The sequence below is a fragment of the Euphorbia lathyris genome, chromosome 2, assembly GCF_963576675.1.
Source record: "Euphorbia lathyris chromosome 2, ddEupLath1.1, whole genome shotgun sequence".
Lineage (NCBI taxonomy): Eukaryota > Viridiplantae > Streptophyta > Magnoliopsida > Malpighiales > Euphorbiaceae > Euphorbia > Euphorbia lathyris.
Genome location: NC_088911.1, coordinates 6,573,739 through 6,590,427, shown reverse-complemented (window position 1 = coordinate 6,590,427; position 16,689 = coordinate 6,573,739).

Below are 16,689 nucleotides of genomic sequence, written 5' to 3'. Positions count from 1 at the left end.
ATTGGCCATTTTGCTAGGGATTCCATCTCCGCTGACTAGTACCTTGGTACTGAGTGTTCTGATGGGAGTTTCTTTTATTCAAAACCTTGAGTTGGTTCTGAATAGATGTGATGTCCTTTTTCAGTTTCTTAGAATCTGATTGGACTTCCGTGACAAATCTATATATGATTTTGAGATTCTCATCTTACCTAGTATTGTCTTGGAGGAGATGTCGAAGGTCACTGAGTTTGACCTCTTTGATCTCATCACACCTCCTACTGAGTGCATTTACTTTCTTGTTACACTTTTTAACCAGTGAGTAAAGATCACTCAGTGCATTTATCATTTCACTCCTAAGCACATGAAGAGATATTACCTCAGCGGCTTGTTCATCGTTGTCTGATGCATAGGAGGGTTCAGCATGCTCAGAAGCACAGGGTTCAGCAAGCTCATCAGCCATGAAGCAGATGTTAGCTAACTCAGTGGCACCAGCTTCAGAGGATGATGACTCGTCACTGTCACTCCAGGTAGCCACCATTGCCTTCTTGCCATTCTTTTTATCTTTCTTGAGAGTAGGGCAGTTTGACTTGATATGGCCAGGTTGATGACATTCAAAGCAAGTGATCGGTTTTGAGTTCTCCTTTCTGACTTTGTTGTCGTTGTACTCAGCTTTGTACTTGTCATACTTCTAGCATGGCTTCTTTCCATATTTATCATTCTTCCGGAACAAACTTTTCATTTTCCTGGTGAACATGGCCATTTCCTCATCATCTGACGAGCTGTTGTCAGTGGAGTCTGCCTTCATGACAAGAGACTTTTGCTTCTTGTCTTCTGATTTTTCTTTGACCTCGAAGTTCTTCATTGAGATCTCGTGAGTCAGTAGAGATCCAATAAGCTCATCATACTTGTAGGTGGTCATATCTTGAGCTTCCTCAACAGCAGTCTTCTTGGCTTGCCAGCTCTTCGATAGGCTCCTCAGTATCTTCTTGACTTGCTCCTCTTCAGAGAAGTTCTTTCCAAGTCTCTTGAGCTCGCTTATAATTTGGTGAATCTTGAGTTCATCTCAGAGATGCCTTCATCGACATTCATCTCGAACAGCTCATACAGCTTCATATGTTGGTTCACCTTTGATTCTTTGACCTTGCTGGTTCCTTCGTAGGTGACCTCGAGTTTCTTCCAGATTTCTTGTGCTAACTCATAACCTGAAATCTTATTATACTTTGTAACATCTAGCGCACAATGAAGCATGTTTATAGCCGATGCGTGGTTTTGCAGTTTCTTGAGGTCATCCTCAGTCCATTTTGCCTCATCCTTGACAACTCTTACGTTGTCCGCAGTTTCAGAGGGAATAAACGGGCCTTGAACTATTGCTAGCCATGCACTAATGTTTATTGCCTGAATGAAATTTTTCATCCTGTTCTTCCAAAAGGTATAGTTTGACCCGAAGAACAGTGGAGGCCTAGTGATAGATAAACCCTCAGATAGTATCTGAGTTGTTTCATTTCCAGAAAGGAAACGAGTGCTGTTTGCAGCCATAATAGGGATCAGCTCAAGATAGTTTTATCTTGTGCGTTGAGCTACTAGCTCTGATACCACTTGTTGGTCCCTTGTAGTGTGAGAATTAGTTCCAGGGGGGTTAAGGAACTATTTAAAATTTTCTCGTTTAAAAGCCGACTTTATTTTTATACTTAAGATTTTTCACTTAGTCGTTTAGCACAATAATGCTGAGTAGGGTTAGAGGCAGCTTTAGTTAATCCAAGACTAAGGTTGCTTCTAACGTTGAGTCAGGAAATGGCACTAGAGTCTATTCCTGAACCCAGTACTCAAAACACACAAAACAGTATATATATATATATATATATATATATATATATATATCTATCAGTTTTAGCGTTTTACTAGGCACTGTACAAAGCAAGCAGATAAGGAGTTAAGAGTTAGAGAATGTTACTTAGTAGATTTATCCTGGTTCGGCCTCCTGCCTATGTCCAGCCCCTGGAATCCTTTCGAGCTTTAATCCACTACTGAGCTCTTTCAAGTAGAGCACACACCTCTTACAATAGTCAGTGAGTATACAGAGTACCTTCCTCTATATCCTGTACTCAACACTATTCTACCACTAAGTGCTATAACCGAGCAACTCAGTATCTCCTTACAATCTTTAGAAATGATAAAGGTTTTGTTCTAAATACACAGTACACTTAGATGATCTACAATCTAGTCTTTTACACAACATAAGAGTGAGTGTAAGATTTCTTTGCTTTGCTTTGGCACAGAACTTCAGATAGCAATTTGGTCAGCGTTTCGACTTGATGAAGATTTGCATCGAATGAAGCAAATGAGAGGTCTATTTATAGTGACATCTAAACCTTCGGTGATTTCGAATTTCGAAATAACCGTTGGAGGGAAACAGTTCACTATCGCTTTCGCTCCTTAGTGCTCAGTGTCTTCGGCCAATAAGAATGTCGTATTTTCTGTGTTGATCAGGGATCAGGTGCTTTTGGTCAGTAAGTATAAGATTGTCTCTCCATTTATGGTAAGGTCTTCTCGACAGCTTTCTGGGGCATCTGACCTTTTCCCAAAATGGATTGGCTTTGTCTCCAAGTTGTTGAGGTCAACTTCTGCCTTGTTTTCTATCCGTTCGACTCAGCAGCTTCATCGTGAAGCAATTAGCAAGGCTTCTGGATCCTTCTTCTTACTGAGCTGAGTTGATCCATAAGCTTGGATCTGTTGACTTGGGCTTTGGACATTGGTCATAATGTCTCTTAATACTTGTGAATTAAATACTCAACATTTGAACAAACACATTAGTAACACATAAATCAAAGCATTTAAATTTAATGTGTTGGAATATTATATCATGGATATTTAATTCTAATTTGAATAATTTTATCAAATCAAAATCATTGTGGAAATGTGTTTCAACAAAAATGACTTGGCCTAGACAAAGGCTTGACCGAATCAACGTTATGGGCCCGAACCAAAGGAGTTGGGTTTTACGGCTAATTAAAAGCTTCAACAGGAAGTTATCCGGCTTAACACGTGGACCAATGGGTGTTTCAGACCTCAAAGGTACGCTCCTATTTCATCGATCACACCATACATTACGGAATGAAAAGCGAATGGAGTTTGAAGCTAACCAGAAGTGTACACGTGGAAAAGCACATTACCGAACCTACTCAGGAGTTGATACATGTAAAGTGCATTACACTTTAGGTATGTAATTATCTATAAATAACTTTTGAAATAAAGCTGTACTTTTACTATTCATACTCTCGCATTAACGACTTTGTACTTTCCCCCAAGTATCTTACTAACTTAAGCATAGGAGAGGAGACGTCGGATTTCGGCCCCTCCCTAACTGTTTGCTGTTGATTCAATTTACCAGAAGACATATGGGAAGTGTTATTTATAATTGAAGATATCACGGGATAAAATTGTCTTTTGAACAACAACATTAGCTATTTCATGTAATCTCATTCCATCAACCAATACTAAGAATAATTATTTCTAAAGAATATATATTTTATTCTTATCTATTTTATCCCTGATAATACATATTTTATTTCATTATATTTCATTCCGTGAACCAAGAGTTCTTGAAAAATAAGTTGCTTTTCATAAAATAAGAATTTTTTTAAACCTTTCAAAAGAAAATTATTCTTTTTTTTAAAGAAAAAACACCTTTATACAACTACGAACTGAAAATAGTAAATAAATTAGCATTGAACAAAGCATGCCTTACAGTGATATAGGTCGCTTCATTCGCTAATCTTGAAACAAAAAACACTTTATAGAAAATGACTAGACAATTATTCTTAAAAAGTTTTATTGACTAGAAAATTATTTTTATTGACAAAATTTACTTTCAAGTTACAAACAGCAAAAAAAAAAAAAAAAAAATATTTTTTGTGTAAAAAACTGAATTAATAATTCTTCAACTAAAATGAAAATGTTTATTCATGCATGTTATCATTAAAAAAAATAAAAATAAAAAGTTATATATAGTATATATAAATTACTTTCCATAAAATAAACCTGGCCAAAATCTTAGTATATATCTATTTATACAGTAAGTTCATTTATTTTGGTAACTCAGCAAAATATTAAGATAGTATTGCCATATTTACAATCAGACTTTTTTTTTTTTTTTTTGACAACACAATCAGACTTTTATTAACCGGCCAAGATGCGTGTGGTATAAACTCGTCTCCTTGGAAATGGAAATTTTTTTTGGCTTAATGCATATATACACACTTAAACTTAACAAGTTTTGCCTAATGACACCCTGAACTTTTAAAACAATCTATCACACTCCTATAGTTGTCTTTAAAAACCCATCACACACCTATAGCCGGCTCTAAAAACCTATCACACACCTATAGTTGGCTCATTCGGACCTCTTACACACAAAATCGTTGATTTTTCGTCTTTGACGGATGAGGTGGCATACCGAACGAACTCCCGCGCTTTTATTTTTTTTTCTATAACACGCATACCACCTCGTTCGTTAAAGACGAAAGATCAACGATTTTGTGTGTAGGAGGTCCGAATGAGCCAACTATAGGTGTGCAATAGGTTTTTAAAGCCAACTATAGGTGTGCAATAGGTTTTTAAAGCCAATTATAGGTGTGTGATAGGTTATTTTAAAAGTTCAGGGTGCCAATATACAAAATGTGCCAAGTTCAAGGGTGTAAATATGTATTAAGCCGAAATATTTCTTTTATATTAATTATAATAAGGCCTAATACTCCTTCAGTCCCCTTAACTTGTCCAAATTGGTCATTTTATCCCCCAACTCATCGGATGTTTTATTTACATCATTAACTACATAAAAGTGGTATTTCTCACCCCCTCAACTTGTCTATTTAACCCCCCCCCCCCCAACTGATAGAATGTTCTACTTACTCTCTTAACTCTATAAAAGTGGTATTTCTCACCCCTTATAATCCATTATCGAGACCTAAATCGACACCATTTTTTAAACGTTAAACCTATATTGGTGCTATTTTATATATAGAATCTAAATTGATATTTGGTACCTTATCCATACATATAATGTCTTTAACTTATTTATATTAATGTTCTTGTTATTTATATCTTTTATTCATTTTTTCTCATTTCAACTTTTTTTTGCTAGTTAAATTTTGATTATCTAATTATTCTAATACAATATTATTGTAATAAACACATGAAGGATCAATATAATTATCAAATTAAAACAAAATAAAAATTTGATATTAAAAATATATATTTTCAAACTCATTTGAATAAGTCATATTAATTTTGCACTATAAAGGAATAAGAAATACCACTTTTATAAAGTTAAGGAAGTAAATAGGATTATAAGGGGTGAGAAATACCACTTTTGTGGAGCTAATGAGGTAAATAGGACATTCGATAAGTTAGAGAGGGGTAAAATGATTGATTTGGATAAATTAAGGGGGTAAGAAATATAATTTTTATGGAGTTAAAGGGTTAAATAAGACATTCGATGAGTTGGAGGGTAAAATGATAAAGGGGTTGGAGGAACATTAGACCTAATTATAATAAAACATACATGTTTAAAATATTAGACGTAAATAATTTATTAATTTCTGTTTTTTTCCAATTACACTAGCAGTTCTCTTATATTATAAAAATATTTTATAAATCCCTATAAATTTTATTTCTATCAACAGTTTAATCTATTTTGATAGTTTTCACTATTAAATGCACAGTAAAATTACTAATTTGACATTAATTTTTGGTCATAAATTTCTTTTTTTTTCGTCTATATTAAAAGCATCTTAATAAAAGGTACTTAGATTGAATGTTTGATGAAGGTTTGAGGATGTTTCAAATATTAAACTGAATTAACAATAATAAAATTTAAAAACCTTATATATTTTAAGGGTATATTTGATTCAGCTGTTAACTGATAACAACATCAAATATATATAAACAATTTTTCATAAAACGCTTTTATTTGGACAAAATATTATAGTTTCTGTAGAAAATACTATACGCCATTGTTATTGTTATATAAACCTAACTAAACGTTACATTTCTTACGGTTTGAAATGAAACGCTAGCCGCTCATCCAAAAAGCGAAGCAAACACTCCTTAATAATACAAGAGATAAGATACCAAAATAGGTCTATGATTTTTGAGAAAGTATCAATTTAGGCTTCACGTACAAAATAGCACCAATATAGGCTTAACGTTTTAAAAACTGTATCAATTTAGGTATCGATAACGAATTGGACACGTCATTCTTATTACTCCGTTAAGTTCTGATTTAGTTTTTCATTTCTGTAAAAAGCAAACTTGATGTACACAAGTTGTTCATTAGTTTAGATACAAACACAGTTTCATTAGTTTAAGTTCGAGAATTGTTCAAAGATAAGTTTACATTCTGTAGTGGATCCAGCGATCTCTATTTTAAGGATTCAGCGAGAAGAACCAGCGGCTGAAGCGCCCCAGGGTATGACAAGCCTACGAAGTTTGAGGAAAGGATTGACTATCCGGAACTCAAATTAGTTAAAATGCTATCCAAGCTTCTTCTTCTCTGTTAACTTGTGACGATTCATAGTTCATTAATAAATTATCTTTTCAATTCAATATATTCTCTGTTGTTGTTATTTTCAAGTTTCATCTAGCGATATTCTTTAAAGTAATAAACCGGTGTTTTCGATTAAAACCCATTTTACACAAAATATATTTCAAAGGAAACTTTGTTAAACACTTAAAAGAATTAGGATTTATGGATGATATGATCGATAGCTCGGCCTATCAAACATAGAACACCAATTTGATTAAGGTAGCAATCTGTTCCGACCGTAGAAACATTGTCTGCAGTTCGAAGCCCGTTAATTGTATTAAATGAGAAGTTATTACATATTCATAATCTAATCAAAGTTATAAGTTGCTTTCTTGCTTTATGCAAACGAGTTTTGAATTCTTCTCATTCTTAAACTTAAGTTCCTGTAATTGTAATCGAAACTATTGACAGAATTGAATTCTAAGTCACAACAATATATTCCATTCAAACCAAACAAAAACGATTTTCTAACTAAACCTAAGAAAGTGAATTTAATCTGAATTAAATAAGTTTTTACAAAATAAGCGTTCCCTGTGGGTTCGATATCTTTTATTACTACAAGCGTATACCGTGCACTTGCGAAAATCGCTCAACAATAACCACTTCAGTTTAAAGTTTTTTACACTCTGTATCTTCTTCTCTATAAAAAGGATGACGAAACATATAGATGAACCAATAGACCATGTCTTCGTCCCTCTTACTCATATGGTGCTAGAAATTCCAAAACAAAGGTCAGATCAATCAACATCCAGATCTTCGCTAACTTTGTTGAACATGAGAAGTTCAAGTCAGGAATTAGGTGAAATTTGGCATAGACAAAGGTTGAATTCATTTAAAACAACCACAACGCCTCTAGGCAAGGGAAACCTCATTTCCCATTTCAGGTATTGGGTAAAGATACCCAGTTTCCCCGATGGTGGTTGATTTTATCGTTCATTTTCCTAGGGAATTGTGATAGTCATATGTTTTAACTAGGAAAATTGATCTTCGGCGGATAAGGCCACCATAGAAAGGTTGGAAAAAGAAGCTGCGGTTGTGAAGGCGAATGCCGAATCAGCTCTTGCTCTTAAAGTTGCTGAATCCGCCCGTAAGGATGCTGAGATCCGACAGTTGAAGGAGAAGATTGAAGTGGATGCTAAGGAGCATGAAGAAGCCTTAGCGGATGCCGAATTTATGGCTGGAGAGCAAGCCTTCTTTTATGGTGAATGGCTTATGGCGTACTTCCAATTGGAATATCCTGAGATCGATTTTACGGATCCGAAATTCGCCGTTCCCGATCCGAATGTAGTTGTTAAATATCGCAAAACTCCAAATGTCAAGGACTACATTCGGGATCGTGTTCGGGAATGGATGAAGGGACCTGTTGAAAAAAGCAAACCCGCCACCAACGTCCAGCTAGTGGATCTCGAGGAAGTGCCTCCGAAGTCTGGTGAGGAGATGATAACCGATGGCCCCTCTCTTCTAGGGGAAACATCTTCTGTGAAAACGGAAGTCCCCTTGGTGGACGTATCCGGGGCTGTCGAGAAGGAAGCTTCTCAAGCAGGTGCTTCTGGCGAGAAGAATGTGAAGGAGGATGCTCCTGTGGTTACTTGATGTTTTATTTTGTTTGTAAAACTTTTCAAGTAGAATTTGTTTAATCCTTATGGTAGCTATTTATTTTACCTTTACGTTTGCGTAAGTAAACATATAAGCGCCTAGGGATTATTTTGGAGTAGGTGGCCAGCCATACTCCTATTGCGTGAACCTTTGTGAAGGTTAGAAGCTGTTCTATTCCTTTAGAGGAAGTAAAGCTGCCTTAGGGATCAACTTGCTACCTATCTTTGAGGTGAAGTGATCCGCCTTTAGGACTTGTGAATCCTTCTTTGGTAAGGGTGTAAGAGAGTGTAAAGACCTTGCGTCTAAGGATCGTTTTAACTCTATCTCGAATGGGGATCCTCTAGAGATGGATCCGCCCATGAGATTTGTTCTCCTATCTTTGTGGAGAAAAAGTAGCTATGAGATAGCAGTACTTTTTTTAATGTGGAGAGCGTTGGATGCCCCCCTTCTTTTTAAGACTGGAATATTGATATTGCTACAAAAAACTTTAAAAAGAACATAGATAATAGAACAATTGATGTTTATTGATAGGAGAAATGCTTTATTACAGCAAGCAGGTCTTACATGTGAGCCTCGTTAAAACCTTTAATAAGAAAAACCACATGGGAAAAAGCTTACTAAAGGAAAAAGAGTACTCAAGACCGTATGTACACTTTATTTTCTGACAAAATATTTGCGGAGATTTTGGAGGTTCCACGTGCGTGGTAATGTGTTCCCCTCCATGTCTTGAATCTTAAATGTGGCGAACCCAATCTTGTCCACTATTTGATATGGACCCATCCAGGTGAGCCCTAACTTGCCCTTCCCTTCTCGAGACTGGATTTTGTCGGCTTTGTGGAGCACGAGGTCTCCCACATTCAGGTCTACAATTTTGGCATTTTTGTCATGGTAAGCGGCGATCCGCTGCTTATATGCTGCCATACGTACATATGCCTTGTCTCTTCGATCTTCCACTTGATCAAGACTCTCTTTTAATCTGTGGCTGTTGTCCTTCTCGCAATAGAATGCAACTCTATCACTTGGGACCAGTATTTCAACTGGGATTACAGCTTCTACACCATGAGAGAGGGCGAATGGTGTTTCTCCTGTGGCCGTTCTAGGAGTAGTGCGATACGCCCATAAGACGCTTGTCAACTGATCCGTCCACTTCTTATCATGCTCCCCCAATCTCTTCTTTATTCCTTTTACGATCGTCCGATTCGTAACTTCAGTCATACCATTGGATTTAGGATAATAAACGGAGGCGAATCTGTTCAAAATGCCCAATTTCTCACAGAAAGTTTTGAACTCGCCGCAGTTGAACTGCGTTCCATCTACGAGTATGTCAATACATGGCAAAGGATAGTTGTCTTTGGGACAAGCCTTGTTGAGATCCGTAAAGTCAATACACATGCGGTAGGATCCGCTTGCCTTCTTCACCAGAACGACGTTCGCCAACCATTGTGTATAAAGTACCTCTTCAATGGCGTCCGCCCGTTGGAGCTTGGTGATCTCTTCCTCTATCACCTTCTGCCTTTCAAGGCCATGGTTTCTCCGTTTCTGAGCTACGGGAACTGCATCTTTGTCGATGTTAAGTTTGTGAGTGATCACGTCTGGACTGATCCCTGGGAGGATCTCATCTCTCCATGCAAAGACGTCCTCCGCTTCATGGAGAACCTTGGTGATTGCTTCTTTAACTTCACATTTGATCCCTTTAGCCATTCGCACCTGCTTTTCATCCGCCATGAGGTACATTTATGTCTCGCCCAAGGCCATTGTGATGACTTCCTCTTCATCTTCGTCTTTAGATTGGGGGCGAATCATTAGTGATGCGGAATACGTCTCCTGAGCCACCTTTTGGCTCCCTCTGATCATTACACCTCCCTTGGCCGTGGGGATGTAAAGAGTTAAGTGGCGTATGGAGATAAGGGCTGTTGCGTCAGAAATAAATTGCCGTCCGAGGATAATATTGTAAGCCAACTGACCATCCAAGATAGAAAATTCTAGATCGCCTTTCTAGACCTGATCCTCATCTGCTAACTCACAATCCAATGTTACCTGGCCCTTTGTCTGGATGGTATGTCATGTCACTCCTAGGATATCCACTACGGTTGGTTCTACTTGGATTGGATCAACCATGAGTTTGGCGAAAGCTCCTCTTGTGATGACATTGCACGAGCTCCCAGTATCGATCATCACTCTTTTCATCTCCCAGCCTTCCACCATCATAGTAATGACCAAAGCATCTGCATGAGGAGAGATCTCTGGACCTACGTCCGCAAAGGGGCGATTCAACGATGCCCTGTCAAGAGCAGTGGTCTTTGCCTTTTTCAGTACTGGTTGGTACCCAGGTCCGCCTGCTATGACATTGATGGTCCCCTTTCCTTTCTTCTTTGGGTCATCTCTGGATCTATCGCCATCCTTTTTGCCATCATTTTGGATGAACCGATCCAATTTGCCCCTCTCAATGAGACGCTCTATTTCCCGAGCTAACTCCCAGCATGCATATGTGTCATGGCCATTTTTCCTGTGATACTTACAATAATTTTTAGGATTTTTACCAGTATTGGTGTACTCCCCCCCTTTTGGTTCGGGGTATGAAATGCTCCGTTTGTGTTGACTATTCTCGATCCACATAAGCACTTCACTTTTAGAAGCATTGAGAGGTGTGAAGGAGGTGACAAATGCCGATTTGTTCTTAGAACCTCTACGTCGGCTTCTAGAAGAGGAATCCTGGTGCGTGTCCTTTTCTCTATCCCGATGGCGAGATTCGCTTTTGTCTCTTCTAGGCGGAGATGATGATTCACGGCGAATGTCATCTACCTCCATAAAGTCTTTGCAGCGCTCCATCAATTCTGCCATGCTGCTGGGCTTCTTTCGAATTAGATCCTCCTGTAAACTCTTACAAGTGGTGTTTTTTACCAGAGATTCCACTGCCATGAAGATATCCACATCAACAATTTGTATACACAATTTGTTGAAAGAGTTTACATACTCTCGAAGGGATTCGTTCGCCTTCTGCTTTAATTCAAAAAGCTTCATTGACTTAACCACTGGAGGGATACAACCGGCGAATTTAGCACAAAATTCTCTGCTTAGTTGGTCCCAACTGTCTATCGAGCCAGGAGGTAGAGATTGGAACCAGCCATAAGCGGGACCTCCTAACGTGGTGACAAACATTTTGCATAGCACTGGTTCAATTGCACGGTTGAGGCGAAGCAGTATTCGGTATTTTCTGACGTGGGCCTCTGGGTTGTCAGCACCCGTGTATATAGGGAGATTACGTATTTTAAAATGCCTATCCATTTCCTCTGCCTCGATCCAAGCCGTGAAGGGCGAATCTCTATTGGCGAATGGGTTATGCCTGGCATTCTCCTCATTCATGCGGAGCACCGCAGCTCGAACTCTGTCATCAAAATTCTCCGAACCCGCTCTTGGGCGGCCCCTCCGTGGAGATCTTCTTGGAGAAGATGAAGAGCTGGATCCCGAAGACGGATCCGAGGGTGATCGTCCGCTTCCGCTTCTGCTTCCGCCTCCGTTTCCACCTCCACCTCCACCACCCTGTCCGCCCGGGGGAGCTTGACCGTTACCCCCTCCAGAGCCTCCTAAAGAAATGTGCCCTTCATTTCCTTGGTGTGGTGGTGGCGGTGGCCCATTCGAACGGGGTGTCCCTACTGGCCTTTTGCTCTGTCTACGTCCAGTAGACGGGGGTGATCTGCCTTTGCGGGAGGATCTCGGTCTTCGGGGCAAAGGTGATTCGGACCGCCTACTTTTCTCTTTTCTACGCTTTTTGTGTTTTCGCCCTTCTGATCCACCCAAGGAGAGATTCGACCGTGGTCGCCTTGGGATATCTGATCCGCCTAGATTGATCCCATGGCTTGCAGATCCGCCATGAAGAGTTTGATCGTTCCTTTGACTTCCTCCTGCGCCAGCAGGGAATAATTCCCGATTGATCGGTCGTTCTCCAAACGCCGCCGTGGTAGTTACCATGGATTCCGTATTGTGGGCTTGGAGAAATGAAGAATTGTGGGCGTTTGGTCCTAGAGTCATCTGGGGCCAAGAAGATGTCGTAGATGTAGGCGCCAAGCTCCAAAACGGAGGAATGGTCATGAACGACCGTAGGCGATCACCTGTTTCAGGGCCAAACTTTTCCCCTATTTCTTCTGCACACATGGTGATGAATGCATCCGGGGTCATACTACTTTCAGCTTGTGTTGTGGGAGCATTTGGATCAGTGCGCCCAGCACTAGTTATTGGTTGACTCGATGGTGTTATTAGTGGCGTTTCAACCCCTGAGGAGGGGTTCTGCTCTCCATTTGTCATATTCCTTCTAACGTGAATGGAAACCCTTTATTTGTTTGAGGCTTCCACGATCACCGCACCAATTGATGACACGCGGAGAAATTCTGATTAACTTCCGTCCCTGTGGGGGCGTCGTTGGGTTCGACGGGGGGAAGCTTCGATGCCAAAGTCAGTAAGGAAGAACAAGAGAGCAAACTGAATTGACAAAGGGTAAGTGAATGTGTACCTTGATAGCCTGAGACGTAGGCTATATATAGCTAGAAAGTGGTAACTTACAGTAACTAGAAAGTCTCCATTAATGTTCCATTAATGGCGGTTACAAGTTACCTTTAAGCCGGCGGTTAGCTAATTGATAGCTCATTAATGGTCTTTATGGCCAAGTCGGCCCAACCGCTCTAATGGCGAATGAGTGTTCAAGGAGATTCGCCTCATAGGTTCTCTGGCGGGTCTCTTTTGATGGGTCCTTGGTGATCCGCCTGTCGGATCTCTTTGAAGGATCAATACGCGACGTTTCTTTAGGTGAATATCCCTTTTAGTCCTCGGGATAATATCCCAATGTTATCAAGATTCATGGTGGAACGTTGTGCAGGAACCTTTAAATTCACATTGCGAATTTTTACTAGAGCTTCTTCTGGATTCTGGGAGGAAGAAGCTTGAGTCTTCTTCGAAATGTAATTTTTTTAAAAGGGGCTTTTCATGATTTCGAAGACATGGAAGGAAAAATTAAAGAAAAATAAAGGAAGGGCATGATGAAGAAACTTACAAGATTAATGGCAGAGGATAAGACGAAAGCAAAAGGTGAATTATGGAAGATGTTTTTTCATTATATATAGGAGGAGAATTTCGAACAGTTTGTCATCATTACTCCTTAAGCTTTTCTTTTGTCTCAAAGCCTAAAGTAATAATGGCAGACTAAGAAACGACGGCTTACGTGAGGTATCAGTGAAGTGTCAACATTGATCAACGTTTTGAGTAGAACATCATCTTTTCATACAATGAAGCTTTAAAGAGTACCTACAGAGGACAACGTTGCAGATCCGTTGACAAAGCCATTAACCCAGAAAGTACATGATCGTCATTTAAGTTCTACTGGGATAAGTTGTAGAAACAATTGGCTTTAGTCCAAGTGGAAGTATGTTGGGGTTTAGTGTCCTATAGACAATTGTTCCAGGATATAAACCTAATGTAAATGAATTGTTCTTTATGTCATTTGTTTTAATAAGATATGGTTTCATAACTGTATAAAGGCAACCTCTTTTAAAGAACTAAATAAGTCTAATAAAAGGAAATCCCTGAGTTTATTTAAAGTGATTATAAAGTGTTCATACAGGCATGAAGTGAGACGAAACATTATAATAAACTAATAAACTTAAATTCACCCCAATTCAAGTGATATGTTTTGAATAGGGATTGACATAACACTGTTGAGTCTTACATGTAACAATATTTTCTGTCGAGACAGAAAGCTGATCTCACAAGCTTCAGATATACAGATATCTGGACAGTTACATGGATCCAATGAAAGGAGTTCACTAAGATTGGGGACCCGACTTGAGATAACAGGATTGGTAGATTTATCCTTGTCACCTGTTCATCTCATTGGTATTAATAGGTATAAGTAATTCTAAGACTCAAAGGAATGTTAATTAATGATTCTGGATTATGGAATGTGATGCTTTGATCCTGTTGTAACACGATCCATAACAGGGATGGCTCTGGGGTGTGTACGGCAGACGTTGGGTATCACAGACGTTTTTAAAGCTTAAGGGGGGAGAGAGGACATCTGATATAGGATAAAATGACTAGACCTAGACAAAGGCCTGATCAAATCAACAATATGAGCTTGAACCAAAGGCCCATATTAAAACAAGTTAAAGGAATTGGGTTGTACGACTAATTAGAAGCTTCAACAAGAAGTTATGTGGCTTAATACGTGGACCAATGGGTGTTTCAGACCTCAAAGGTACCTATTTCATCGATCGCACCATACATTACGAAATGAAAAAGGAAAGGAGTTTGAAGCTAACCAGAACTCTACACGTGGAAAGACATATTACCAACCCACTCAGGAGTTGACACATGGAAAGTGCATTACACTTTAGGTATCTAATCATCTATAAATGGCCTTTGAAACACTGCTCAAGTTACTTTTACTATTCATACTCTCTCATTAACTGCTTTCAAGTTTATACTTTCCCCTGAGTATCTTACTAACTTAAGTATCAGAGAGGGATACCGGATTCCAACCCCTCCCTAACTGTTTGTTGTTTATTCAGGTCACCAGAAGATAGATCAGAAAGTGTTATTTATAATTGAAAACATCACGGGGTAAAGTTATATTTTGAACAATAACATTAACTATTTCATGTAATCTCATTCCATCAATTAATATTAAAAATAATTATTTCTAAAAATATATATTTTAATTTCACCTATTCTATTCCTTGATAATGTTTATTTTTATTTTATTATATTCAATTTCGTGAATCAAAGGGCAAGAGCTCTTGGAAAATAAGTTGTATTTCGTAAAATAAGAATTCTTTTAACCTTTCAAATAAAAAATATTCTTAAAAAAATTTATTGACTAGAAAATTATTTTTATTGACAAAATTTCCTTTTGAGTTACAAACAGTAAAAAATACTAATAACAATAAAATTATTTTTCGTGTAAAAAACTGAACTTATAATTCTTGAACTAAAATGAAAATCTTTATTCATGCATGGTATCATTAAAAAAATAAAAAAAAAAGTTATATATATAGTATATATAAATTACTTTCCATAAAATAAAACTGGCCAAAATCTTAGTATATATCCATTATATAGTAAGTTCATTTATTTTGGTAACTGAGCAAAATATTAAGATGGTATTGCCATATTTACAATCAGATTTTTATTTAATTATAATAAAAAATACATGTTTAAAATATTAAAAGTAAATAATTTATTAATTTCTGATATTTTTTCCCAATTACACTAGCAGTCCTCTTGTATTATAAAAATATTTTATAAATCCCTATAAATTTTATTTCTATCAACAATTTAATCTATAGTAAAACCTCTATAAATTAGTAATGTTAGGACCATGAAATTTTATTAATTTATAAAAATATTAATTTATTGAGTATTAATTTAGTGAACTGACCCAAATTGGGACCAGAAAAAATTATTATTTTAAAAAAATTATTAATTTATCAAGTATTAATTTAGAAAGATTTTATTATATTTATCTAATTTGATAGTTTTCACTATTAAATACATGGTAAAATACTAATTTGACGTTACTTTTTGGTCATAAATTTTTATTTTTTCTGTTTATATTAAGAGCATCTCTATCAGAGGATGCTTGATTAAATGTTTGATAATGTGTCAATGGTTTGATGATTTGATGATGTTTCAAATATTAAACTGAACCGACAACAATAAAATTTAAAAACCTTATTTATTTTAAGGGTATATTTTATTCAACTTAAATAATAACAACATTAAATATATAAACACTTTTTCACATAAAAAGCTTTTATTTGGACAAAATATTGCAGTTTCGGTAGAAAATACTAAATGCAATTGTTGTATAAACCTATTTCTTGCGGTTTGAAATGTCACGCTAACCGCTTATCCAAAAAGTTCAAATAAACACTCTTTAATAATATAAGGGATAAGGTACGAAAATATGTTTATGGTTTTTGGGGAAGTATCAATTTAGACTCCACGTACAAAATAACACCAATATATGCTTAACATTTAAAAAATGTATCAATTTAGACATCGATAATGGATTGGACACGTCATTCCTATTACTTCGTTAAGTTTTGATTTCTTCCTCTACATACAATTGACAGAAGTTAACAGAGTAATATCAATGGCGTGTCTCGTTCCGTTACCGAAGCCTAAATTGGTTATTTTTTTTAACCTTAAACCTATATTGGTGTTATTTTGTACGTGAAGCTTAAATTGATACTTTTTCAAAAACTATAGACCTATTTTGGTACCTTAACCAATAATACAATGAATAACTAATTGGGATAAGGTACCAAAATATGCTTATGGTTTTTGGGGAAGTATCGATTTAGGCTCCACGTACAAAATAGCACTAATATAGACTTAACGTTTAAAAAAAAGATACCAATTTAGGCATCGATAAAAAAAAACAAGACACGTCATTGATATTACTTCGTTAAGTTCTGTCAATTGTAAGTGGAGGGAGAAATCAGAACTTAACAAAGTAATAGAAATGATATGTCTAATCC